General features: G+C 48.3%; 1 protein-coding gene across 1 annotated transcript in view; it reads left to right on the forward strand.

Moving 5' to 3' along the window:
* Positions 1–25,390, forward strand: part of LOC146185523 (uncharacterized) — a 91,092-nt gene that overhangs the window by 6,515 nt on the left and 59,187 nt on the right. The window lies entirely within an intron of this gene.

Raw genomic sequence — 25,390 nt, forward strand, 5'->3', positions numbered from 1 at the left:
ACCACAAAACTTCCTTCATGACAGTCAAGAACTGTTAGTGGAGTGTTTCGTTAAGGAAAACGTGTGAAAAATTAAAAAGTCTGTAATTGTACATACACGTCTTGCTCGAAATCTTTGCCTCAATCTATCGTAAAGATAAAACAGCTGATGAGCGGCTCTCAAATTTTGCATTAGGAAGTAACGTAATCGTCGGCAATTGTTTTCTCTTCCCTTTTTTATCAGTCGCTTTCCCGAAAAGCGTGGCTATTGCCTTCCATGAAAAGCCCCGCCGTGGCAGTACAGTTGTTTGGGCGCCCGACTATAGTGCGCCTAAGGATACGGAATTGGCGTCCGTGTGCTGTGTGATGTCAATGCGCGTCGAAGAACCACAGGTGGTCGAAATTTCTGGAGCCCTCCACTACAGCGTCTCTCGTAGCTGGAGTCGCTTTGGGACGTTAAACTCCATAAAACAAACCATACCAACCCTTCCACGAAAAGTCCACTGTGCTGACCCGTTTGTTTCCATGCCACCTACCACGATTTGTTGACGTGCGTTTTGAACGTATGAGAATAAGCCCACAAACCTGGACTCTGCTTAATTAACCGGCAAAGCAGCCTCCGTTGAGCAGCTCCAAGACGTTTATTTCGGTCATCCGTCTTCAGTATCGTCAGTATGTGCTGCCGGCCAACAATTTGCATAGAGATGCCTCACTCGTGCAGAGGAGAACCAGATGCACGGGCCGAGCTGGCCGCGGCTAAGAGCTATGACTGCTGCAGCAGCCCTGCACGTCGCCTAATGGGCCGTTCACAGCGCGGCCGCTCGGGCGTCAGCGGCTGCGGGGGACCAAAAGGGCGCCCCCCTCTGATCAGTGGAGGAGGGGAAGGGGATCGAGCCGGCTAGGCTAGGGGCGCTAAAGCTAGCTGCTCGCGCGTTGCATGTTTCATGCGCGATCGGCTGTCTGGCTCGCTGGCGCAGGCAAGCGTATAATTTGGGGATCGCAGGCACCCGCCCAGAGATTAAGCGGCCGTGGTGTCGAAAATTACTGGGGGTGAGGGGTGAAAGAGAAGCCGTGAAGTGGCTGACGCCCTCGGATATCCGAGCGTTGCGGCGGCGTGGCAACGTTGCCGCCGTTCGAACAGCCCGGATTGAATCAGGCGCTCAATCGATGGCTTTCGGAGCGAGCTCGGACAACCGTATCTGCGTGTGGCGGGGAGATGCGCTCTAGCGGCGAAGAAGCGTCGAGGGACGCGAGAGCGGTGGGAGCATGCTTCGGCGAAAACTCGGGACGGAAGCCAAGTGCGCGGAAGTGAATACGTAGGATGCTATAATCTTGTGTAACGCATGGCTACCCAAGGGTATCAAATCGAGACGGTAATGCGCGATTAATTTTCAGCGCGTAGTTTTTCGCCTTCAGAAAATAATCAAATTAATGCAGAAAACGAGTACAAAGAATAAGAATATCCCATGGGATGAGGATGCACGAAAGTAGTTTTTCAACACATTGGTAATCTAAAATGCAAAACATTATGGCAAAGAGCTGGATAGTAGTAATGAAAAACGGTACATTGCTAATAGTAAATAATAAAACAACAAATCGCGACCTCAAAGCACGAAGAAATACTTTGTACAGCGCCTCTCAGATGCCGCGCAAATCAACAAAAGTCCGAAAGAATGAACAAGCTCCATGCTTTTTGGCACGACGTTCGTGCTATGGACAAAACGGCCCGCACAGCGACCGTTCCGGCTAAGCCAAGTTGACCGCACGGAAGTGGCTCCATCCCAGAAGAAAAAGAGAGCAAGAAAAGCCGCCGCTTAAAAGGCGCTCGAGCGGGTGACATACAAAACCGTACGCGTCAAGAGTTTTCTCACCGCATTCTTAGCTATATGCAGCCAAACACGGCTGCTCAGCGGCAACAAAGACCAGATTAGCGTTTTCGCCTGGCCTGTGGCTATTCGAAAGCCACGTGGAAGGGAGGCAGGCGGCCCTCGCGCCCCTTACTGCATGATCCGACGGGCTGTGACTTCTCCGCCGGCTTGACTCGGGCCCCAAACAGCGGCCCGCTGTTACAGCGCCATCACGCTTTTCCGCAAGGATTAGCGCGCCGGCTTTGTCGGCGCACTGCGGTGCGGTCGCGTTAATCGGCTTCCGATCCCCGCCGAGTCGCGGCCTTCCCAGTTGACGGCTGTCGAGAGGGGAGGGCGCGGACAATGGGTCCCCGTGGGTTGACGAACCCCGAGACGGACCGTGCCGTCGTGTACACACTCGGGCACGGATGACGGCCCGGGCAGCAGCTGCACGTCTCGCCTATGCTTGTCTGTGTGCCTGATGCTGTCCTGTCGTCGTTCTCATGAAGGGAAAACCGTGCACCGCTAGACGGTACTCATTTCGGCTGCTGGGCCTGAGACAAACGGGTCTCTAACCCTGCTGATGTCACTTCCAGGAGAGAGAGAGAGGTTACGCGCGTGCAGTTCGCATTAGTAGCGCTTCGTTGAGCCACGGGGACAGGAAATTAAGGCTACAGCCTATTGTTAAGGTATACATTGTGCTCGTCGGTGCTTATTACGTCTTGGGTGTCCTTTATCAGCCACCAGGAGGAGTTCAAGCGTTAAATGAGAGCAGTATGGCATGACGGACGGGGCAAGCTGGAGAAAAAAAGAGTCGGACCAACGGGAGAGCCGTATAATGCTAAAAAAAGAGAGAGAAAACTTCTTGGCTGCAGAAGAAAAAAAAAAAGATAAATTTGGACCTGTTTTCATCTATTCTCGCTCGTTTCATGCTTGGCTTTACCGGAAATAGATATATCTGAGAATTTAAAAATCCAAACCGCAATGTCTGTTCGTTTTTGCGCCATTTTTTACATTGAAGACTGTATATAATGTGCCGAGTCAGAAGTGCTGAAGTGCGTTACGAAATAAACTGATTAATTTCAACTGACTACAAAAGTTAAAATACCTTGAATAAAAATTTTAACTCAATCAACTAAATCCCGATTGAGAAACGGCAAAGCGGAAACAGGAATATCCTCAACTACCAGAAGGGGGCTGCTACGCGAAGAACCCTTGGAGAGTGCGGCGCCGCGGGCAGAGGAAGTTCTGTGTTAGGTGAACAAATAGCTAATTCTGGCATCTGGATACCGTCGACGGGTGGCGTATCTTCACGATGAAGACGAGAAAGAAAGGCGGCACTCCAGATGGCGAACAAGCGCTATGTAATTTCGACTCCTTTTACAGTAAACCTTAAAATCAAAATCGTACGCCCTAAAATGTTAACTGCGTTTCTATAACTCACAGCCCCCAGAAAGAGTGCATTCAAGTACTTAAAATGGTGCCTCACTATCACAGTTCACCTTTCCTGGGGGGTGCCGACATGAAAAGGGTAATATTTTGTTCGCAGTGTACACAAAACTCTCGTCTTGTTTGCGTGCTAAAATGAGTGTTTGTAAGAAACGTCCAGACCAAATGGTCAACCCAATGCTATATATAACAACTGTTACAGCGCTATGAGCTGGTCACTTTAGACCTAAGATATATTTAATGTTCATAAGTGAGGTCACCAGAGCACGTTGCACAGTGCATCGTCGAGCGCGTAAACAGTGTGTGGACAGAGCCGGTCATGAGAGCGTGCCTTCACGAGCTGTCAATACTTCTTGTGAGAAATTAATGCAATATAGCACTACATTAGTTATCCATTCTAATAAGGGTATGACCAACTCCATGGTGACATACTAATTCGGATGGGCCACCCCAAACATATGGATACCCTTGGACCCCCAAAATTTTACCTCGTCAAAATTTTACCAAATTTGATGTCTTTATCCCATTCAGCATTACCACAAACCGGATACCCACTCCAAGGCGAAGGGCTCTCACATATTTCTCCAATTAACCCGGTCCTGTGCTAGCAGCGTCAGCTCGATCCACGCAAACTTTTTAACCTCATCCGCCCACCTAAACTTCTGTCGCCGCCAGCTACGTTTTCTTTTCTTTGGAACCCGATTTTCTACACTTAGCAACCATTTGTTATCATCTCTTCGCGTTATACATGCTCGTCCCATGTACAGTTCTTCTTCTTCTTGATTTCCACTATAGTGTCATTAACTCGAGCTATTTCTCTGACCCAATCTGCATGCTTGTTATCTCTTAACTATTCTAACTAAATTCGAGTAATGTGAATTCAGTGCTGACCTTCAAACTTGATGAGTCACCCCAAGAGTTTGGCCTCTCTGGACTCTCGAAATCTGATGTCGTCCGAATTTGACTAAAATTGTTGTTTAACATAATTCGAGTATGTCCAACTTAACCAGCTACTTGCAAATATAGATGGGCCACCCCCAAACATTGGCCCCTGGAGCTCCAAAATTTGACTTCGTTTCACCAAAACTGGTTTCTAACCTAATTCGAGTATGGCCAATTCCATGCTGACTTCTACACTTTAGTAGGCCATCTTCAAAAATTTGTCCCGTAACCCCAAAATATGGCTTCGTCTGAATTTTACCAATAAGAACGGCAACTGCAACATTACTGAGTAACAAAACACAGAACTCATAACGGAACTATAGGCATAGAACTCACAATGCTTTCTCATTTCTGCACGTAAGCGGACTTCCGTACACCCTTGTAATTTTTTTTTACCGTTTCCGCTGCATTAAAAGCGTACTGACATATGCAGTCTCACCGAGCCCCGCCGTGGTGGTGCAGTGGTAAGACGCCCGACTACTGTGCCGGAGTTCCCGGGTTCGAACCCGACCACGGCGGCTGCGTTTCAATAGAGGCGAAACGAAGTGGCGTCCATGTGCTGTGCGATGTCAGCGCACGTTAAAGATCCCCAGGTGGTCGAAATTACTCCGTAGCCCTCCACTACGGCTCCTCTTTCTCTCTTTCCACTTTCATTCCCACCTTCCTCCCTTCCCTTACGGCGCGGTTGAGGTGCCCACAGAAAACAAGTGAGACAGTTACCGCGCCTTTCCCTTCCTATACATCAATCAATCATAAGTAGAGAAAAGTTAACCGTGGTGCCCATTGTGTTAGTCAGCACTATTCCTATATAGCATCAGAGCAGGAGACCATACAGCATTGACAGTATCTGCAGGCAAGCCTCTAGATAAATGAAGTCAGGATAGGGGAAGATGACTGTTAGATGCGAATGTGGTCTTGCAAACAGTGACGGCGCAGCTATATTGATAAGTATGTGTACGATGAATAAGTGTGGGTAACGTAGCTGCTTGCTATGCGCATCATATTACGTCGCCGCTACTCATGATGCTTCCGCTCGATCACTGAAGTGAAGGCTGCGTATGCGAACGGGTGGGCATGCATCATTCTCGAGGTATTACACTTCGTCTTACATGCCGTGTATTCACATTCAGATATTTACGTGCACATCATGAATGGATCCGAAATAAAATGCTGCTAATACCGCTGACGTCATTTTTTTTTTGTTACCGTTGCTAATCAAGCTTGTGTTCTAAAAACGTTGAGATACCTCAAAATCTTTCAAGGAATCTTGAGAGGGCTCAAGACCATGCGTGAAACCTACCGGTAAAACATGCCCTACGTACGAATGCAATGGTTTTATTAAAGCGGAAAAATGAGCAAGATGTTGTTTGAACAAAGGCTCTATTAATTTTTTTTAACCAACTGCCGGTGGCTGCGTTTCGATGGAGGGGAAACGAAGAGGCGTCCGTGTGGTGTGCAATGTCAGCGCACGTTAAAGATCTCCAGGTGGTCGAAATTACTCTACAGCCCTAACCAGGCCCCTCTTTCTCTCTTTTCACTTTCACTCCCCATTCCCCCTTCGCTTACGGCGCGGTTCAGGTGTCCACAGAAACAAGTGTAACAGATACTGCGCGTTTCCGTTCCTGTGAACCAATCATTATTTTCTACTGGCCCCGTATTACACCCCCAGAAAAATATTGGAGGGGGGTGGGGGTGAAGGAGGGGGGCATTGCCTGGCACTACAGGGCTCGGACTGGCAGGTCACCGTCGCTTGCGGCTTGGGCTAGCCTGCCACCGGATTTTTATCTGTTGTAGGTCGTCATTGGTCCCGCCACTGCTTCGGTGGTGGACGACGGCTGCTGCGACGCGCGTCTTTCTCTCTCTCTCTTATTTTTCTTTCTCTATTTTCTCTTCTGTTCGCACGAGGCACCCGATCCGTGTGCTTTGCGATGTCAGCGCACGTTAAAGATCCCCAGGTGGTCGAAATTACTCCGTAGCCCTCCACTACGGCTCCTCTTTCTCTCTTTCCACTTTCACTCCCACCTTCCTCCCTTCCCTTGCGGCGCGATTGAGGTGTCTACAGAAAACAAGTGAGACAGTTACCACGCCTTTCCCTTCCTATAAATCAATCAGGCACCGGATGTTGCTCAGCTACAGAGCTAGTAGCAGGCCCGTGCATTTTAACGCGGTAGCGTTAAGGAGCTCGTGCCGCAGAAAAGCCGGTGTTGTCGGCGGCGTTGGCCGTGAGTGATAAATCCCGGCATGCACTTCATAAATAAAAAGCAACTTCCAAGATGGGCTGGGTGGGAATCGAACCAGGGTCTCCGGAGTGCGAGACGGAGACGCTACCACTCGGCCACTAATTCGATGCTTGAAAGTGGTACAAAGGCGCTTCTAGTGAATGCGGTGTTGCCTTAGAAACGTGCCGCAGAACGTTATACTGCGGTGTATATCGGTAATTATGAGCATGTTACTTATAGAAGTCGCAGTTACACGAGTAGCGAAGTACGTTTCCGCTACATTTATTCTGCGCTCTGCGCGCATGAAGAGCCATCTTGCGGCAAACACAGAAGAACCCTTTCTCGCAATGTGCGGCGCTGCCCCGACACGTGGCGCGCCACTCGCCCCTGACGTTTCGCCGTGCACCCTCACGGGTTGTAGAATCAAGCGTCCTTCCTTTCTTTAGATCACTATCTTCGCCCACCCGCTTCTCCCCTTCGGGACTCAAGAGCATACCGAGCGAATGAGTGGGCGGTGCGAACGAGGTGCAATAACGCTATCGCGTTCCACTCTTGAAGGCGAAGCTTAAGCGTCCTCCAAATTTTATTTTCTCCTTCCTACAGTTTTAACAACAACATAAAAATATTCCTGGCTATGCTACTGCAAGTGAGCACTGACACCGACTAACCGTGAACAGCGGATGTTTCAGGCTATGGCGCGGAAGTTTTGCTCAGCGAATAGGAAGATCTGCACGAAGGATGAAAAAAATTGTGATGGTGAGTGTGGTCAACTTTTAGCGGAGAGCTGTGCGTCTTTATCTGTCTGACATAATTTCCCGTACAAATTGACAGGGCTTAGCATATATTAGACAAGAGGTTTAGGAACGAGACATTCGTTCCTTGCATATAAGCTGCACTGGGAGAGAGGTGGTGAAGGGTGACTGATCCTAGCCCTGATGGGGCTGGGATAGGTAGGTCACCGCCGCTTGCGTCCATGCCTAGCCTGCCACCGAATTTTTATCTGTTGTAGGCCGTCATTGCACCCGCCACCGCTTCGGTGGTGGACGGCGGCTGTTGTGGCGCGCGTCATTCTCTCCCTCTTCGTTTTCTTTCTTCTCTATTTGCTCTTCTGTCTGCACGAATCAGTTAAATCAGTTAAGGCAGCGGAGGGTTACAAGTGAGACTAACGGCGCCTTTCCCTTAAAATCAATCACACACACACAAAAAAAAAAGCAGCGGAGGGCCCCGCCGGGGTGGTGCAGTGGTAAGACGCCCGACTACTGTGCCGAAGTACCCGCGTTCGATCCCGACCTCGGCGGCTGCGCTTCGATGGAGGCGAAACGAAGAGACGTCCGTGTGCTGTGCGATGTCAGCGCACGTTAAAGATCCCCAGGTGGTCGAAATTACTCCGAGCCCTCCACTACGGCTCTCTTTCCACTTGCACTCCCAAATTTGCTACAGTTAGACACGAAAGCATGAAAAAAGTAAAATTTTTGCAGGGTAAATGAATCGAGGAACCTAATTTTATGCAATTAGCCATACCTTCGCTTAACTCGTCCCTTTCATATATTCGTCTATTCCCGGTATAACGCTTCTTTGCAGGTGATGGATAATGCGGCAGGCAGACTAGATCATTCTGAACTTAAAGTTGCTCTTAAACCCTATACGACAAAATTTCTTTCTCTTTCTGCAGGTAAATGACCTTTGATGGGTTATTTCATTTCGCTCGCCTGTCTTCGTAGATCCTAAACAGATTTTAAGATGAGTTAGCGCCGTCCTCCATTAACGACGTTCCCGAAGCCCGCGCCTGTCGTAGCGAGACGGAGGCGCTCGGCGAGAAAGCCGAGAATGCTGGCGCGGACACGCCGGTCAGTTTAGCGAAAGCCAGAACGGTAACAAAAGAAAACACGAAAGAAGGCATATGAAAGGGAGCACACGTCGCCCTAGAGTCATCGCGTCATGTCGACACAAACGAGCTTTGTCCGAGAGACGGTGGTGCGCTTTCTCCTCAGTCTCAATTCTCCCCTTTGATTGGGAAAAGCGGTGACGCCGTCAAAGAACAAAGCAGCCCAAATGAGAAGAAAGTGTTTGTGCGTGGGAAAAGCACAAGAGCAGAATGGAGGCAGGGAGGAGGGAAAACGATACATAACTCCTAAGAAGCGAAAAATAAAAGGAGAAGAGAAAGAGAGATGCGGGGAAGAAAAAAAAAAGGTTCCGTGTGTTTTTGTAGAAGGCGTTGTATACATACACAATATAAGGGTCGACGCTTTGGAGGAAAGGCGAGGCGCTAGTAACACAAAACTAACGGGAAAGAAAAAAAAAGCAAAAAAAAAAAACAACATCCAAAATACGAATGCGTGAGCAAGCCAGCATGCAGCCTGCAACAAGCCGGGCGCGTCACACAGCACACCAGCGTTCGCCCTGCCCCCCCTCTGCCCCCCTCCCTTCACCCAACTTCCTCACCTCATTCTCTTCCTCACTGCATCGTGCGAATAAGCCTGCTCGTAGAGGCTGCGGTTAGGATTTCACTCCTGGAGCGCGCTGGGCGTGGCGGGCAGCGCTCGTGTGAACACGGGTGGACCGCCGCCGCGCCGCCGGGCTCGCTTTAGAGAAAGGAGGGGAGCGCCTGTCGACGAGCCTCCTTGCGTCGCCCGCGTGCGAGCGCGCGCAGCGCTGTGTAATTTTCCTCCCCGCCGGTCGGGCAAAGCTGCCTCGCAAATTGTAGCCTCCAGGGGGGGGAAACGCAGAGCGAGCTCGGCTAGGGATCGCCGGCCGCCGCAGCCGTCAGTAAGCGCGCTAGGAGATGGTGTTATGTGCGGCGCGCGCGCGATCGGGCAATCACTGACGGTGCTCTCTGGACACGCCGGTACTAAGAGGAGAGCGCGAGCACCCCTCTCACGCACATCATGAGCGCACGCGCGCCATTTTGCTGCTCTTGTTTCACTGTTCTACACACGGAGGACTAGACAAGACAACAAGAAGATGAGGGTTGGAAGTCAGGCGATGGGGGCCGAAGATGACGGAATAAATGGACGCAAAGTGGAAAGGCTGGCCGAGTCGCGAAACACCCTCATAGACATCTGCGGAGGGACTATAACAGATGGCTTTCGATGAAGGCGTTAATTGGACGTGGTCGTGCTGCACGCTTCCGGGAGACTTCGTCTCCGCTGCGTGAACAGAGATCGCGCGGAGCTATCCGCGTCGCATAAGAGACGGGAGGAGAGAAACAGGAAAATCAAAGATGAGTGGGTTATGAGCAGCCTGGGAGTACAGGGCCGGAAAAGTGGAGGCCAATTGGCGCGGATAGGTAAGTAAGGAGATAAACAGGGTTGTTTTGGCTTCGCATAAGGTTGTGCATCATACGCTGCAGATTTGTCGATTACGCCGTGATCAATGCCTTGGGCAGCGCGTCTGTCGCCTTCGCTTCTCCTCTGCTCTGCGCGAAAATGGAGACGAGGTGCTTGCTGACGTCGCTGTGCGAAGCGCCATTAGTGCGGTTGCAACTGCAATCGACACTCCTTCTCGATGTATATTGTGGGTATGGAGACATCTGTTAAGTCGTGACACTGTGATTTCGCCTTGGTGTTTTCAGAGGAAAGGATGTATTTACGGGTCATATTTTTCCTCTCAATGAGACCTCGTCGAAATATCGCCACGCCAGCCGAGGTAAACTGTGCCGTGAAAGAAAATGGCGGCTAGTCATACGCAACTGCTGCACAATCATTATTTTTTCACTATTTTGGTCACCCCTGAAAAGTATCACCAACTAAAGCAACTTGCAGTTGTAGAAGTTGGCCTTAATTTCCCATTTCTCGGTCAGGCGTAAATAGTGTTTCTGCTTTTGGATGAGCCGCTGAAACCAATATTTTGCTTGAATGCATATTGGGGGATAACGCCAGAGTTCACAGACAGAGTGGCACGAAAGCGTTAGAATTTTTGTCTTTACTCATTTTAATAGCGCCGTTTGATGGCGAACGTCTTCACAAATGTCCTCGCTACGTGAGTACGTCGGGTGCAAAAAGTAACAGCCGTACATGTATACTATTGCTATCGGTAGCATAGCGTCTACAACGAAAGCCAAAAATGAAAAGACTTAGAAACCTTCTAGACGACAGCGTTATAATATCTGGAATGAATCCCCATGGAAACCTCAATAAAGGTCAGACTATTGCCCGCTGGGCCCGTATAGAAACTCGTGTCTTTACCGAGACGTCGTCTGGGTTTGAAAGATGTTTTTGAACGGGACGCAATTTGGGGTACTGGCCCCGGTATGCGCAGCAGGTAACACAGGCCTCACAGCGACGTGTTAGCGCAGTTCAGCGAAAAAAATCGCGAAATTCTTGCACGACATAGCGGTGGCAAGTAATAACAAGCCCCGATGAAAGCTAGGCTCTGTAATAACAAAAAATGTAATAATGCGGGAATAAAGTAGAAAAAATATATATGATGATAACTTCTTAAAGTTGGCAAGTCGGTTAAACTACATAGCTAAAACTATTCCTTCCTTCCCGCCTGCATCTATGTATATGTCACTATGTATGTATCTATGTATATGTATGATGTATATGTATATATAGGTATATGTTCTGTGAAAACAGTTTGACCTACCCCAACGGTATAAACTATATAACGTATGCGAACAGTGCGATGCATACATCGACTATGTGGCACACATATCGCTCTGTTCGAAGAATATACCTCGTGCCTTCTGCATGTTCTGTTCAGCGCTGCAGATGACACACTACACAATGCCTTGACCACAGTCGTCATCCTCCTGCCCACTATATATTCTCCATGTGCAGCCTTCACAGGGTACTCTCCTTTCATACGTTGCATACAAGAAGAGTTGTCACCAGGGCAAGATACCTTTTTCTCCCGCATTTTATCCCTTTCGCCGCTACGAACAGAGGTAGCCAGCAACTGCCCTTCGTCATTTCCACAGTACACAATACCGCTTTATAACTCTAACTTATGGCATTCAGAGGTTTCAAGATTTCCTGTGCCTGGAGCATCCACGAAATGGGGGAAAGAGCGTATAAAGACTCACGCACATAGGACTAAATCACTAAACTCAGCACCTACTTGCTTCATGCCACGTGACTATGACGATAAAGTGGACCCATATGCACGATTGACTCAAGCTATAATCTGTTACTGAGCTTGATCCACGAAGGACTAAGTCGGCGACGGCGGTGACAGTGTGTGCGCTCGGCGATCAACGAATAACGGAAGCATGGCCTCTCTCGCCGCTCAGTTTCATCGTGGCGGAGTTTTGAGATAAATCGCTGAAAGCACAATTTTAAACATTGTAGAAATATTTGACAATATCTGAAATCTTGCCAGAGATGTCATGATTGCGATGCTCTATAATGCAGCGCACACACAATAAACCACAAGAGGAAGGCAGTGCAAGTGCTGACAGTCACTGTCTTCCTTCTGTGCTTTGGTTTGTGTGCGCATGCATTAGAGTATCGCAATGAGCTGATTCTAGACCAACTAACCCGAATCGCTACCCTCCATCAATGTCTGGTTGCTTTTCATGTCTCAAATGAAAGTGATCGGTTCAAAAAGAAACACGCTTAGCCGGAAATAGCGCTGATAGTTTAATCGGGTCGCGACTCAGTGTGGAACATCTCCCAAAGAGAGAGAAGTCCAAGGGAGAAAGGAAAGCTCGTTATACGCACATGCGCTGGCGATCATTCATGCCATTAGGTGCGCATTAGCGCATTAGCAATTCAAGCGAATTAAGCAAGAGTTGAAAAGCGTTCTCTGCAGGGATTTCAATAAACACGCGCCCTTCTGATTTGGTTCGGCGCGCATTGGACGGGTCTTACAAGCTACAAGCTCAATTCTCAACTTCGATATCTGCCTGGCGTTCAGGCAAGTGTGCGCTCATTTTTCTTATCGAACATTGATTGCATGTCGAGCGATTATCCTCTTCGGTTCCGAAATCTCGACCATTCGATATCCTGAACACGCATCCTGATTCCATAATTACGAACTCCGTCAGTGCCTCCTGATAGACCCCACCCACCGGCTGCTGCAAATTGCTGCCGCATGGGCACATAGCTCATTAATATACCAGTATTACGCCATACCGTAAAGAGCCTGGCGAGCCACCTTCGCGGGATGATTGTTGGCTCGTGCCACACGTGGCCGTTGTACATGGGGAATATTATTTAGGTTTTCGGGTTTTAGCGCACCAAAGCGAATAAGGCTGTGAGGGTTGCCACGTGGTGAAACGGTCCGGGCAATTTCGCCCGTATGTGGCATTTACTACTTATATTGACATCGCACAGTACGCTGGCACCTTTCGTTTTGCCCCCATGGAAGTGCTGCGCGGCCGGAATCGCGCCCGGGTTTCTCGGTCTATACAGTCCAGCGCCAATGTTCGCGCATGTACACCGTCGGAGCCACCGTGGCAGAACAGTGTGTGGTGTCCCTGTAGTAGCAGTCGTGGTGGTTAAAATATGATGCATGATTAAGCATAACAGTTGATACATGGTAATTAAGGATAGTATCATGACTCATCACGACTAATAAATTATTTAGCGGTAATTAGCGTGCACGGATGTCGTATCGAGTGTATAGAGATGAGTATATATGCGAGTACGCAAATAATGGGCGGTCATTACAGGCATGTCATGCCATGATCTGGTGGTAATGCACTTAAGGAAGCCATGTAGCAAAGCAATGTGTAAGCATCATGCGACCAGTCATGGCATTAGCAACGTAAAACACCAAACTGTCAATGGAAGTCAGGTCAAATGAACCTAGAATGACGTTACTAATGACAAAAACTGACGTCCTTACGTGTTCGTGCTTTCAGGAACCAGGATTTATTAAGCATTAAACGTGTCAGGCTAGCAGGCCTGCCTGGCTCGGCCAATGCTTTAATATCCCAAAAATCGTTGAGGCACCCAAATCTCTCAAGTTCGCTAAGACGAAAGTCTTTTCAGCGACTTTTACAGTAATTTGCCGCTTTTCAGCCATTTGCTTTCTTTTCTTTCCTTTTTGCTCCTTTATCTCTTTCTCCCACGTTGTTGGCACAATTCTGACTGTTAATCAACACTACTACATTGAAGTACTAAAACGAGTTCGAGAAAAAATTAGGACCCGCTCACACTGCCCTATCTGTCAAGCAGTTTCTGACCAGCAAAACATTACTGTGATGGAGCATTCTCCTTAATCACCTGATTTGGCTTCATGCTACTTTTTTTTTTATTTCCTAAAATTAAAACTTGCTTAAAGGAACCCATTTTACCTCAGTTAAAGAGGTACAGGCAAAAACGGAGAATGTCTTGAAGAGCCTTCCAAAAACCTTGTTCTAGAACTGTTACCAGCAGTGGCAGCACCGAATGTAGATGTGCGTGAACGCTGAAGGCGACTATACTTTGAAGGTGATAATGTCACAGAGAATTGATTCCGAAGTTCAATTATTTATTGGACCAGTCTAGTTTTTTTGTGTGTGTGTCACACTTCGTATATAACATATATCCTGTCCACACTCATGAGCCTATAAAGGCTTTCTCCTCAGAAAATTCAGAAAACATTTGCTTCGGGCATAAAAAGAAGAGATAGTGATATAAAATGCAGTTCGCTCCTATAAAAAAAGCGCGCACTCTTAGGCTAGGGGTCTAACGTAAGTTCTTTCCAAATTTTGTACCATTAAAGAGACAACACACTTATATATTTGGTAATTTAGCTGTACATATGTAGCAAAGTATGGAGGGTAACATTTAAAATGATAAGTTCGATACCTGTACTCTACGGCATTGGCAGATTGTTTGTTTGTTCCTCTAAAAACAAAAGGGGATATAACCATGCATCTTCGATGTGCACAACAGATTCTCGGTATCTCAATCAGTGCAGTATTATCTGCTTGCATTCGAGATACGAATTGGATGCAGTTATCCAGCTATGGCCTCGAGGTCGAGCAGAGTCGCCACCTTGCGGCTCAGCGGCGATAATAATAATAATATAATAGCGAAGATAATATTTAGCCAGCTAATTTGGCCGTTACCTACAGACAATTCAGTGCCAACTTAGTGAAACGTGTGTTCCCCTATACTACTACAACTACTACTACTACTACTAATAATAATAATAATAATAATAATAATAATAATAATAATAATAATAGTAGTAGTAGTAGTAGTAGTAGTAGTAGTAATAGTAGTAGTAGCAGTAGTAGTAGTAGTAGTAGTAGTAGTAGTAGTAGTAGTAGTAGTAGTAGTAGTAGTAGTAGTAGTAGTAGTAGTAGTAGTAGTAGTATAGGCTTTCTCAAGCTAGTGCCGCGTCCAACATGACGCCCATTGAAAAAGCATGCGCCGCTAATCGCTAGGCTGCTCGGTTCATGGGGGCGGTAGATGCTAGTCGGAACGGCCTGCTTTCTTCGTCTCTTCTGTCGTTTTGTCCCTTGCGGAGCCACCGTACCGAGCAAACCCAAATACGCGGCCGCGCCATAAGAGGTGGGAGTGAAAGCAGAAAAATATAAAAGGGTGCTGTAGTGGAGGGCTCCGGAGCATTTTCGACCGCTGGGTATACGGACGCCTCTTCGGTTCACCTCCATCGAAACGCAGCCGCCGGCGGTCGGAATCGAACCCGGCTTACTCCGGCACAGTAGAGGCCGTATTAACCACTGCTCCACCGTGGCAGGTCAGGGATCTTTTTTTTTTTATTTTTTATTTGGTGCACAGGAAAGGGAAGAGGCAGTATCTGTCACGCTTGCTCTGTGGACACCTGACCCGTGCCGTAAAGAGAGGGAGGATGGTTTGTTTTGGTTTGGTTTGTGGGGTTTAACGTCCCAAAGCAACTCAGGCTATGAGAGACGCCGTAGTGGAGGCCTCCGGAAATTTCGACCACCTGGGGTTCTTTAACGTGCACTGACATCGCACAGCACACGGGCACCTTGCTTTTCGCCTCCATCGAAAATCGGCCGCCGAGGCCGGGATTCGATCCCGCGTCCTTGGGAGCAGTAGTCGAGTGCCTTAACCACTGCGCCACCCCGGCGGGGTAGTAGTGAAAGTAGAAATAGCTAAAGAGAAGCCGTAGGGAAGGGCTTCGGAGTAATTTCGACCACCTGGTGATTTTTAACGTGCAGAGACATATTTAATAATAATAATAATAATCAATCAATCAATCAATCAATCTTTATTTAATGTGCGCAGGAACAACCATGTGGTCTTTGTGCTGCAGCACAAAAAAAAAATGAAAAAGCACAAACATGTTTACACACACAGAGAGAACAAAAAATAAAAAAAAGAACGGTAGATAGAAGAGAAAAAAAAAACAACAGATAACTGACATTGATTATAGTAATATAGAAATATACATAAAATAAACAACCATTCCAGGCGCAACAAGTGCATGGTACTTAAAACACAGGCTAGAAATACAGAATAATACAATAAAGAAGTAAAGTTAAACAAGGGACAGTAAGATTCTAATATAAAGTTTATAGTTGAAATATAAGTAAGAAACGGATAAAAAGTAGTTCACGAAACAGACAGCATTGAACAGGAGAAAAAGCAAAAAGTGAAGTAAATACAATTTAAGGCTAGAAAGTGGGAGTTATATGTGATAAAGTACTATTTAGAATACAACGCTACGAACATCCAATGTAAATGAACAGAGCGAGTTTTGGAAGATGTCAAGGTGAGGACAAGAGTTAAATAACCACTGCATCCTGTCCAGAGGGGAGTGGGAATGAAGAGGAGAAACCTGAAATGGTCTGAATTCCCTCATGCTTTTTCGCGGAACGCGCAGTAGGATGTACTCTAAGAGCTGAGGGCATATAATGTGGCCATGAAGGAGTTTGTACAGAAATATGATATCAAGTCTGATACGACGGCAGTGAAGGGAAGGAAGATTCAGTTGGGCGCTCCTGGTGGAGCGAGAGGGGGAAGTTGTGCAAGGAAAGCGATAATGAAATATCCGTAAAATTTTTTTTTGTACTCTGTCAACCTTGTCCAAGTTCGATTTGCAAGTGCCATTCCAAACAACCGACGCATACTCCAAGACCGGGAGGCATATGGACAGGTACAGTTTTAGGAACGGAAGTGGAGTATGGAACTCTCTCGAAAGTCTGCAAACGAATCCGAGTGTGCGCATAGCCCGCTGAGCAATGCGTTTAGTGTGAGAGGAGAAGCTGAGGGTGCGGTCAAAAAGTACACCAAGGTCATTAATTTCATCAACCCTATCCAACAGCACAGAATTGACAGAATAATGGTAGAGAAAGCTATGTGTTTTACGAGTAAAGGACACAACCCTAGTTTTGGAAGAATTGAGGGTAAGTCGATTCATCGCACACCAATCAGAAAAAGCAGATATGTCCGATTGTAACAACACGCAATCTTGAAAAGAATGTATTACCTTGAATATTTTTATATCATCAGCATAAAGAAGAAACGAGGAGCTCTTTATCGCCGAGGAAACATCATTAATAAAAACGGAGAAGAGAAGCGGGCCTAGTACTGAACCTTGAGGAACTCCACTCGTTGCAGGGTAGGGGTTGTACGGTAAAGTTGTACCGGATGTGTTGGGGGACTAGGTGGCTGTTTTCAGTGGGTGGACCAATTGGTTGTAGTTTTAGCGCGGCGAGAATGAACCTGCCCGTCTCTGTGGAGGAAAGCCTGTTGATCTGTGTAGTACGGTGAGCTTCCACTAGTTCTTGGATTGTGTTGTGTACTCCCATGTTTAGGAGGCTTGAGGTATAAGTATGTTTCGGGAAGTGAAGGGCTGTTTCGTATGCATGACGAATGAGTGCATCCACTGTCTCCGTTTCTGCCTTTGCAAGATAGTGATACAGGAGTGAATACGCATGCCTGATGACGAATGCCTGTGCAAGGAGCCGGAGATCGTGCTCTCGCATGCCTCTACGCCTGTTCGATATTCGTTTGTTGAGTTTGATAGTTTGACGGGTGGTGATAGTCAGTTTCAGGATTGTTTTTGTGTTGAGTCCATTGTTTTGCAGGAACATTCCCAGAACTCAAAGTGTGCTGACCTCGGGTACTTGGAGCCCATCTATGGTGATGTGTATGGATGCATGTTTTTGCTTGGTAAGGTGGCGGTTTGGGTGGAGCAACAGGAGTCGGGATTTGGTGGGGGAGCACGCTAGGCCGATGGATGCTGCGTGCGTTGCCACTACGTCCGCTCCTGCTTGAAGAGTGTCCTCTATGTTTCCTACATTTCCCGTGGTCGTCCACAGGGTAATGTCATCCGCATAGAGGGCGTGGGAGAGATTTGGGATTTGTGTTAGTTTGTGGCCCATCGCGATGAGGGTGATGTTAAATAGTAGGGGGGAGAGAGGACTGATCCCTGGGGTATTCCGCGATTGCCTAGAGAGAAGGTGGGGGATTTTATAGGACCGGGTTTGAGTTCCGTGGTGCGGACGCGGAGAAAAGCTGCGATATATGAGTGAGTGCGTTATCCTTCCCCTAGGCTGGAGAGGGCGTCAAGGATTGAGTCATGTTGTATATTATCAAACACTTTGGCGAGATGCAGAGCCAGTAAGGCTCTCTTGTGGTTTCGATGCTACGGATGTAGAATTTCTTCGGAAATTTGAAGCATGATGTGTTGTGTGGACCATGGCTTCTGAATCCCAGCTGCGTATGTGGGAAGAGATTGCGAGTATACATGTGGTTGTGTAATCTGTTAAGGATTACATGCTCGAAAAGTTTGCCCATGATGTGAGAGAAATTGGTTGGAGATTGGTTATGTCTAGTGGTTTGCCTGGTTTGGGAATGAAGGTGACTATTACGTGTGCCCATTCCGGGGGAAAAGTACCTGCCTTCCAGTGCTTGTTGAACAAGTATGTCACGGCTTGGATAGAGTTGTCATCGAGGTTGCGCAGAGCTTTGTTTGTTATCCCATCTACTCCCGGGGCGGACATATCGCGGCTCGAACCTCCCATGTCGCTATGTCTGCATCGAGATCGGGGTTGGGCTCGCCCGTGTATGAAGGGAGGATAGTTCGTGGCGTAGTTATGAGGTACTTGGCTTTTAGGGTTTGTATTAAAATGCCATCATCCATCTTTAAGCTGTGGATGAGACGAGTTACGTTGTGGTGTTGAAGCTTGTTATGTGATTAGGTTCTAGAAGGCACCCCAGAAGATTTCACGTGTCTCGCAGTCCGAGGTTGCCTTCCATGCGGTCGCACACCTGTCCCCACTGTCGTCGGGTTAGTTGCGCTGCATGTGACTCTATATCCTTAATCAAGGCTGATATCCTTCTTTTCAGGGATCGATTATGCTTGTTTTTGAGCCATCGCTTTTGCAAGCTGTTGTGTGCCTCCCACATATGTAGAAGGCGACGTCCGACTCTTTGGTGTTCGGGACCTCCGACGTGGCCGTGGCTATGTCGCAGGTTTTGTCATTGACCCAATTTACGAGGTGATCTATTTGAGTGGGGGCATCCTTTCGAAGATTTTGGAACTTGTCCAAGTTTGTTATTTTGTGGCTCTTTTTGACATATTCGGTGATGGAGCTTAGAGAGAAGGAAGTTTGGTTAATGTAGTGGTGGCTGTCTAATGGTATCTGCGTGTTCGACCACTGACATTGTGTGAGATTTTTTGTAAGTGCAAGCTGAAGAGGCTGCTGGGACCCAAGACCTCCCGGCCTGCATCTGAGGGGGGGGGGGGGGGGGGGTAGATCACCTTATCTGTTGGGCATTAAAATTTAGTCCATCCATACAAGTGTAAGATCAGGTGCAATGTTTCGCTGCACATTATTGCCAATACGCGTATGTTGCTGCGGTTCGTTCACCAGTGTAAAGCCCTCGTTTTGTGGGAGCGCCCAGAGTTGGGATCCCTTGCGGCAATTTGATGTGTAGCCTCAACTGACGTGTCGAGCGTTGAAGTCACCTACCACAATCAGCGGTTGGCGTGTGCTGATCTGCAATGTTTTTATTAGTGCTGCCATGAGGGGAGCTGCTTTGACAGATGAATGAGATTACAGTCGATGCCTTCTATTTCCATCGGGAGATCTTTAGCGGTGTAGTTGCAGTGTACCAATCTAGCTACTTTAGGCACGGTTGTGTTTGCTGGTATGTGGGGTGTGTAGTTGAGGAGTTTGACAGGAGCATACGTTTCTTGTAGTGCGATGACTGTAGGTATTTCTGCCTCAGAGATTGAATGTGGAGTTGCAGGTTGCTGCGCTTTGAGCGAAAACTCCTGCAATTCCATGCACTGCCACACTCTAATTTCCTTGCGGTTTTCTGCTATCGTTAGGTACCTATATAGGTTACAAGTTGGTGTAGTCGATGTTTTGGGGTGAGAGACTATGATGTAATTGAGCTTGGAATTGGGCTACGATTTTCGCTTGATAAGATTGCTGCTGTTCGGTCGCTGTCAACCGAGTGCTGAGGTCAGTGGCCCATGAATTTGTGCTTTGGGCCATTTCTTCGAACTTTTCGGCTAGCTTTTGTTCGAGGAGAGCCAGAGAAGTGAGGAGGTCTGATTGGTTTTGATTTGTCGTTTGCTGTGGGGTCTGTTCCGTAGCCCTTGGTCGGGGCGTTGTGGGAGATGGAAGGTGTGTCCATTCGCTCTGTGGGGGACGATTTCTCCAGATTTCTCCAGTAAAAGCTGTAGCTGATTGCTAAGCTTGGTGCTGCTCGCCTTTTCGCTCACTTGTTAAAGTGCTACGGTAATGAGCCAAAGGAGCAGGATTCAGTCCAGGCCGTACGCACTCCGTGTTCTGACGGATTCAAGACACCGCGTGCTGTGCGATAGAAGAGTACTTTAAAGACGCCCAGGTGGTCCAAATTATTCCGAATCTTTCCTCTGTGGCGTTTCTCATATACCAAATGTGTGACCACATCAGGACGCTAAACCTGAAAGTCCGCAATTCTCACCCTTTCGTCACCCACATTAGTGGGAGCTCATGGAGAGGCGCAATCGGCAACGCAAGAGGCGAGCTCCCTGGTGCCGACAGCATGATCCGGTCAGTTCCTCTCCGCTTCGGCGTTAAATGACAGTGCACGAGCCGGTGATGACGGCGGTCCCGTACGTGTCACTGAAATGCGCCATCAGAGGCATCATGCAGGAGCAGCAAACGAAGACAAAGAAGAGATAAAAGAACCCAACACTCCCCGACACCCGCCGTTCCGCCTCGCCTTCACACGCCGCGCGTGCAGCCGCGGCGTGTCACCAGGCGCCCGAAAGTGTTATGCTGCGTTACACCGGGGTGAGCTGGCGGACAACGCACTGTGGCGGACGCGTCCTGTCGTCACTGCGGGGCGGGACATTGTCGGGGCGGCGTCGCCCGCCGCTCGCGCGCCGTTCTTGTCTTCGCGGGACGCGCAGCGTCAGCGCGCGACGGTGAATATCCCCACAGCTTGCGGCCTTTCGAAAAGGACGAACAGAGAACTGGGGAATAGGCGAGGAGGACCTAAGCTCGGAGCAAATCATCACCCTCCTCCTCTTTCACTTCCTTCGCTTTCCTCTGGAGCACCATCCTGGATAGCGGGCTTTCCCGGCGGCCACCTCGCACACTCTCTCTTCTTGATTACAGTCCGTGTCAGCATCTTCTCTACGCCGCCGGACGACGAGGAGCGCTTATTAAAGAGGCGGGCGCGCTGCGCCTCGAGGGTAGGGGAGGGAGGAGTGGGTGTTCGTTTAATTAGAGGAACCGTCAGCTGACGAGCAGCCAGCGCGAAATTAATGAATAACGGGCTTCTGTGCTGCGCCAGGGCGCCGCGTGTCAAGGCGCCACCGAGAGCGCTGCTTTCCGCAAAGGCCTCGGGGAGGGATTGTCCTGCGAAAGAGGAGATGGAGAAAGGGACCCTGTTCGAATTCAGAGCAGAACTGTGCTTTTCTTCTAGGGGCCAACGATGGTGAAAAGCTGTCACTTTCATTTTCTATGTGCGTGTGCTCGTGCCTGTGAGTGCTATCTGGGAGCGGACGTTAAACAAACCGAACAAAAACAGAGTGAATGAAAAGCGTTAAATGCATAGTTAAGTGCGAGACGACTAGTGTATTCTGAAAGGAGGCCAGCTTCTTTTTATTTCCGCAAGGAACTAAGCAGTTTCTTACGCTGTTCCATTTGTCATCCCTGCATTGACTCTCCGCAAGGGGGCTACGTAAACTATGTAGGATGCATCAGATTTCGTAATCACGTTATCTCGTTCAGCTTCACCTATACCACAGCCATGGTCGCAAACATGGTGCCGTTCACTCTGTCAAGCATTCCCGTTAAAATCTCAGGGAAATAAAGATTTGACGGATAGAGAGAAAAGAAAGGATCCCTCAAACAGTGCATCTCCCTGTAGTGCTCCAGAAGTCTGTCCATATAACCTATTAAAGACGTCCCTACTTCGAAGTTCCGTGACGAGGCGTTGGGAGTGTTTGCTTTGGTGCAGTCGCACGATATGCTTATTGGCTGAGTAGATTGGAGAGAATTGGTGCGGACAGGGCATTCTGAAATCTCTTTCGCTCATCTTGCGTTTTTCTCTACGCATGTGTTATTTATTGAACATTGTTCAAAAATCTGCAGGTCATATTGCCACCTGACGGTTCGAGGTAGCGCTAAAACGACAAAGAAGTTGGAGACTCTCGCGTGCTTCGGCTAGTTAACCCTTGTGGACTCTTGAGCTTGTGTCTTCGTGCTACCGTTTCTCGGGAACCTCTCTCTCGACTGTGTGTATCTGCCCCTGTTGCCGATACCCCTAAATCCCTGTCTTCGTGACAATATGATATGTTTTTTAGTCGCGCGTGCACGCATGCACGTCACTCACGAACTATACCAAATCTCTCCCGAAGAACAAAACAACTTTTGCACAAAGATCCTCAGGTGGTCGAAATTACTCTGGAGCCCTCCACTACGGTACCCTTTTTCTCCGCTTTCACGCCCAACTTCCTCCCTTCTCTTACGGCGCGGTTCAGGTGTCCACATTACAAGTGTGACACATACTGCGCCTTTCCTTTCCTGTGAATCAATTATTTTGATTTTTCGAGCTACTTGAATGCCTTGAAGGACAGACTGAACTGCTCAAAGCAAGGTACTGTCACATTATAACTTTGACGGGAGCCGTACAAGAGTACTGCTACTCAAGATACCTTTCGGTGTAATAGAAAATTTAGCAGCGTTCTCAGAAGGACCAACTGCAACACGTGTATATTCTGGGAAAACATGCATGAATTTTATACTTCGTCCCAAGCGTAAAACGGATGAATCAAGTTGTGAATGGTATGCCTCAATCTCTCTCCTCTAGTGTATGCGGCTTTATTAGCATGTTCGCTGCCCGTAAAATTGCCTCCTTTCTATACTTAAATTAATTCTTTGCCGGGGTGGCGCAGTGGTTTCGGCGCTCGACTACTGTTCCCAAGGACGCGAGATCGAATCCCGGCCTAGGCGGCCGCTTCTCGTTGGAGGCGAAAAGCAAGGCGCCAGTGTGCTGTGCGATGTCAGTGCACGTTAAAGAACCCCAGGTGGTCGAAATTTCCGGAGTCCTCCACTACGGCGTCTCTTATAGCCAGAGTCGTTTTGGGACGTTAAACCCCAAAAAACCAAACCAAATATTTGTTGGGCTTACTTGCACCCACAAAAGAACTGATTCGGCGGCGATAACATGTTGCAAGCGTGTGCTTGTCGGTTGTTCAAGTACGAATGCCCGTTGCAATCGGCAGTATTCAATTTGAAGTCGCGCAGGAACATCTTGATAGAAGAGATACTGGAAATGTGTACTGGAGCGCTAGACAGCCTAAGAATGACCTAAGATGTCTTTAAAGAGGAGAACGGCGAAAGCCTACCCTTCCTCTCCAATCAGTTGCGGTAATTTCAAGTCTTCGTTTGACATGTCAGTCGCTCAGTAATCATGAGTCATGTTGAGCCATGCCTAGTTATTGTGGTCATTACCACTCATAGCTAAGCATACTAACTCATTTCCAATGATTTGCGGTCATTACAAGTTGTAATTTGACATGCTGGTCGTTCCGTCGTCATGATCAGTCATGTCTAGTCATTGTAGTCATTACCACTCATAGCTAAGCATATTTACCCCTTTCCAGTCAGCTGCGACCATTACAAGCCGTCATTTGACATGCTGGTCGTTTTGTAATCACTTTTAGCCATTCTATGGTCATTTTATTAGTCATACTCATTATTCATTACCAGTATCGATACCTATCGTATAACTTTTATTAATTACCTATCCCCACCAATCTTTTCATTCCTAGTTTCCCTCCTCGTACATCCGTAATGACACATAAGAGAACATATCCGTTGCTCAGATCCCGCGCACAACTCTCCCGCACGTGATTTCGTTCCAAGGCTTTAGTTGTGGCTGTAGGAAGAAGGAAAAGAAACTTTACGGGCCTGCTACTGGCTCTGCAGCTGAGCCACCTCCGCTGCCTGATTTACTGATTTATTTATAGGAAGGGAAAGGCGCGGTAACTGTCTCACTTTTTTTTCTGTGGACACCGCAACCGCGCCGTAAGGGAAGGGAGAAAGGTGGGAGTGAAAGTGGAAAGGGAGAAAGATCGTGCAGACAAAGGAGAGAAAGTAGAGAAGAAAGAAATAGAAGCGGAAGAGAAAGACGCGCGCCGCAACAGTCGTCGTCCACCACCTAAGCGGTGGCGGTGCAATGACGGCCTACAACAGATAATTTGGTGGCAGGCTAGCCCTCACCGCAAGCGGCGTCGACCTACCAGTCCCAGCCCCGTAGGGGGGGGGGGGGGGGAGCGGTGGGGAAGGGTGGCTGATCCTGGCCTTGATGGGGCTGGAACAGGTAGGTCACCGCCGCTTGCGGCGGGGGCTAGCCTGCCACCGAATGTTATCTGTTATCAGTGCACCCGCCACTGCTTCGGTGGTTGTTTTTGTTGTCGTGGGCTCGTGGTTGAAGGAAGAAGGAAAAGAAAATGCACGGGCCGGCTACTGGCTCTGTAGCTGAGCCACCTCCGCTGCCTCGTGAGGACAGAAGAGAGAAAAAAAAAAAAGAGAAAAATTACCCACGATTACGTTACTTCCTTATGCAAAATTAGAGCACAGCTTATCAGCTGTTTCACCTTTTCGATAGATTGAGACAAAGATTTCGAGCAAGACCGTATGTACAATTACAGACAACGTGTTTTAAATTTTTCACTTGTATTCCATCAAAACCACTCCACTAACAGTTCTCGGCCGCCATGAAAGAAGCTTTGTGGTAGGAGAAAAGAAGATAGTTAAATTGGTTCACAGGAAGGGAAAGGCGCAGTAACTGTCACACTTGCTCTGTGGACACCCGAACCGCGCCGTAAGGGAAGGGAGGAAGGTGGGAATGCAAATGAGTTATCGGAAGGTTGCGGGAAGCAGCGCGTGGGCCCAAAGGAACGTTGCGCGACGAACAGATCTGTTGCCGCCGACGCCGCTAGCGATTGAAACGAGTGAGAACGGGATGCACGCACCGTGATCCGCTGACAGCGAGCCGGCGTTTCGGCAACCGGAGAGCACCTTCGCCGCCACGCAGGAAGAGGGGGGACCCCCTCCTCCTCTTTCTGTATGGCGGCGACGGTGTTCAATGCAGTCAGCCCCGCCGGGGTGGTGCAGTGGTAAGACGCCCGACTACTGTGCCGGAGTACCCGGGTTCGAACCCGACCTCGGCGGCTGCGTTTCGATGGAGGCGAAATGAAGAGGCGTCGTGTGCTGTGCGATGTCAGCGCACGTTAAAGATCCCTATACTCCGTTTCATACATCAAGTGCAACACTGCCAAAGCTACAGCTCTTGTTTGCGCTCTCCGCATCCGCGATGGAAAATAGTGCCTGCTCTTGACGACAGGAAATAATAGTTATTTTGTCTGCAAGCTTATTACATCTTACATTTGCCATGAACTTCATAAAGAGCACCTTTTTTAGGGAGAAAGGATCGGATTCGGTAAATTTGTATGTTTTTCATGATCGTTTTCGTTCGTGTCGCATTTTCGCTGCCCCACAACCTTGCCAGCTGTGCCACTAGATGGCGCTAGCTGTGCCCTCCGCGCTGCGCATCTCTTTTTGAGAAAATGG

This window comes from Amblyomma maculatum, chromosome 6 (assembly GCF_055883805.1).
Source record: "Amblyomma maculatum isolate TAMU_Amacu chromosome 6, ASM5588380v1, whole genome shotgun sequence".
Taxonomy (NCBI): Eukaryota; Metazoa; Arthropoda; class Arachnida; order Ixodida; family Ixodidae; genus Amblyomma; species Amblyomma maculatum.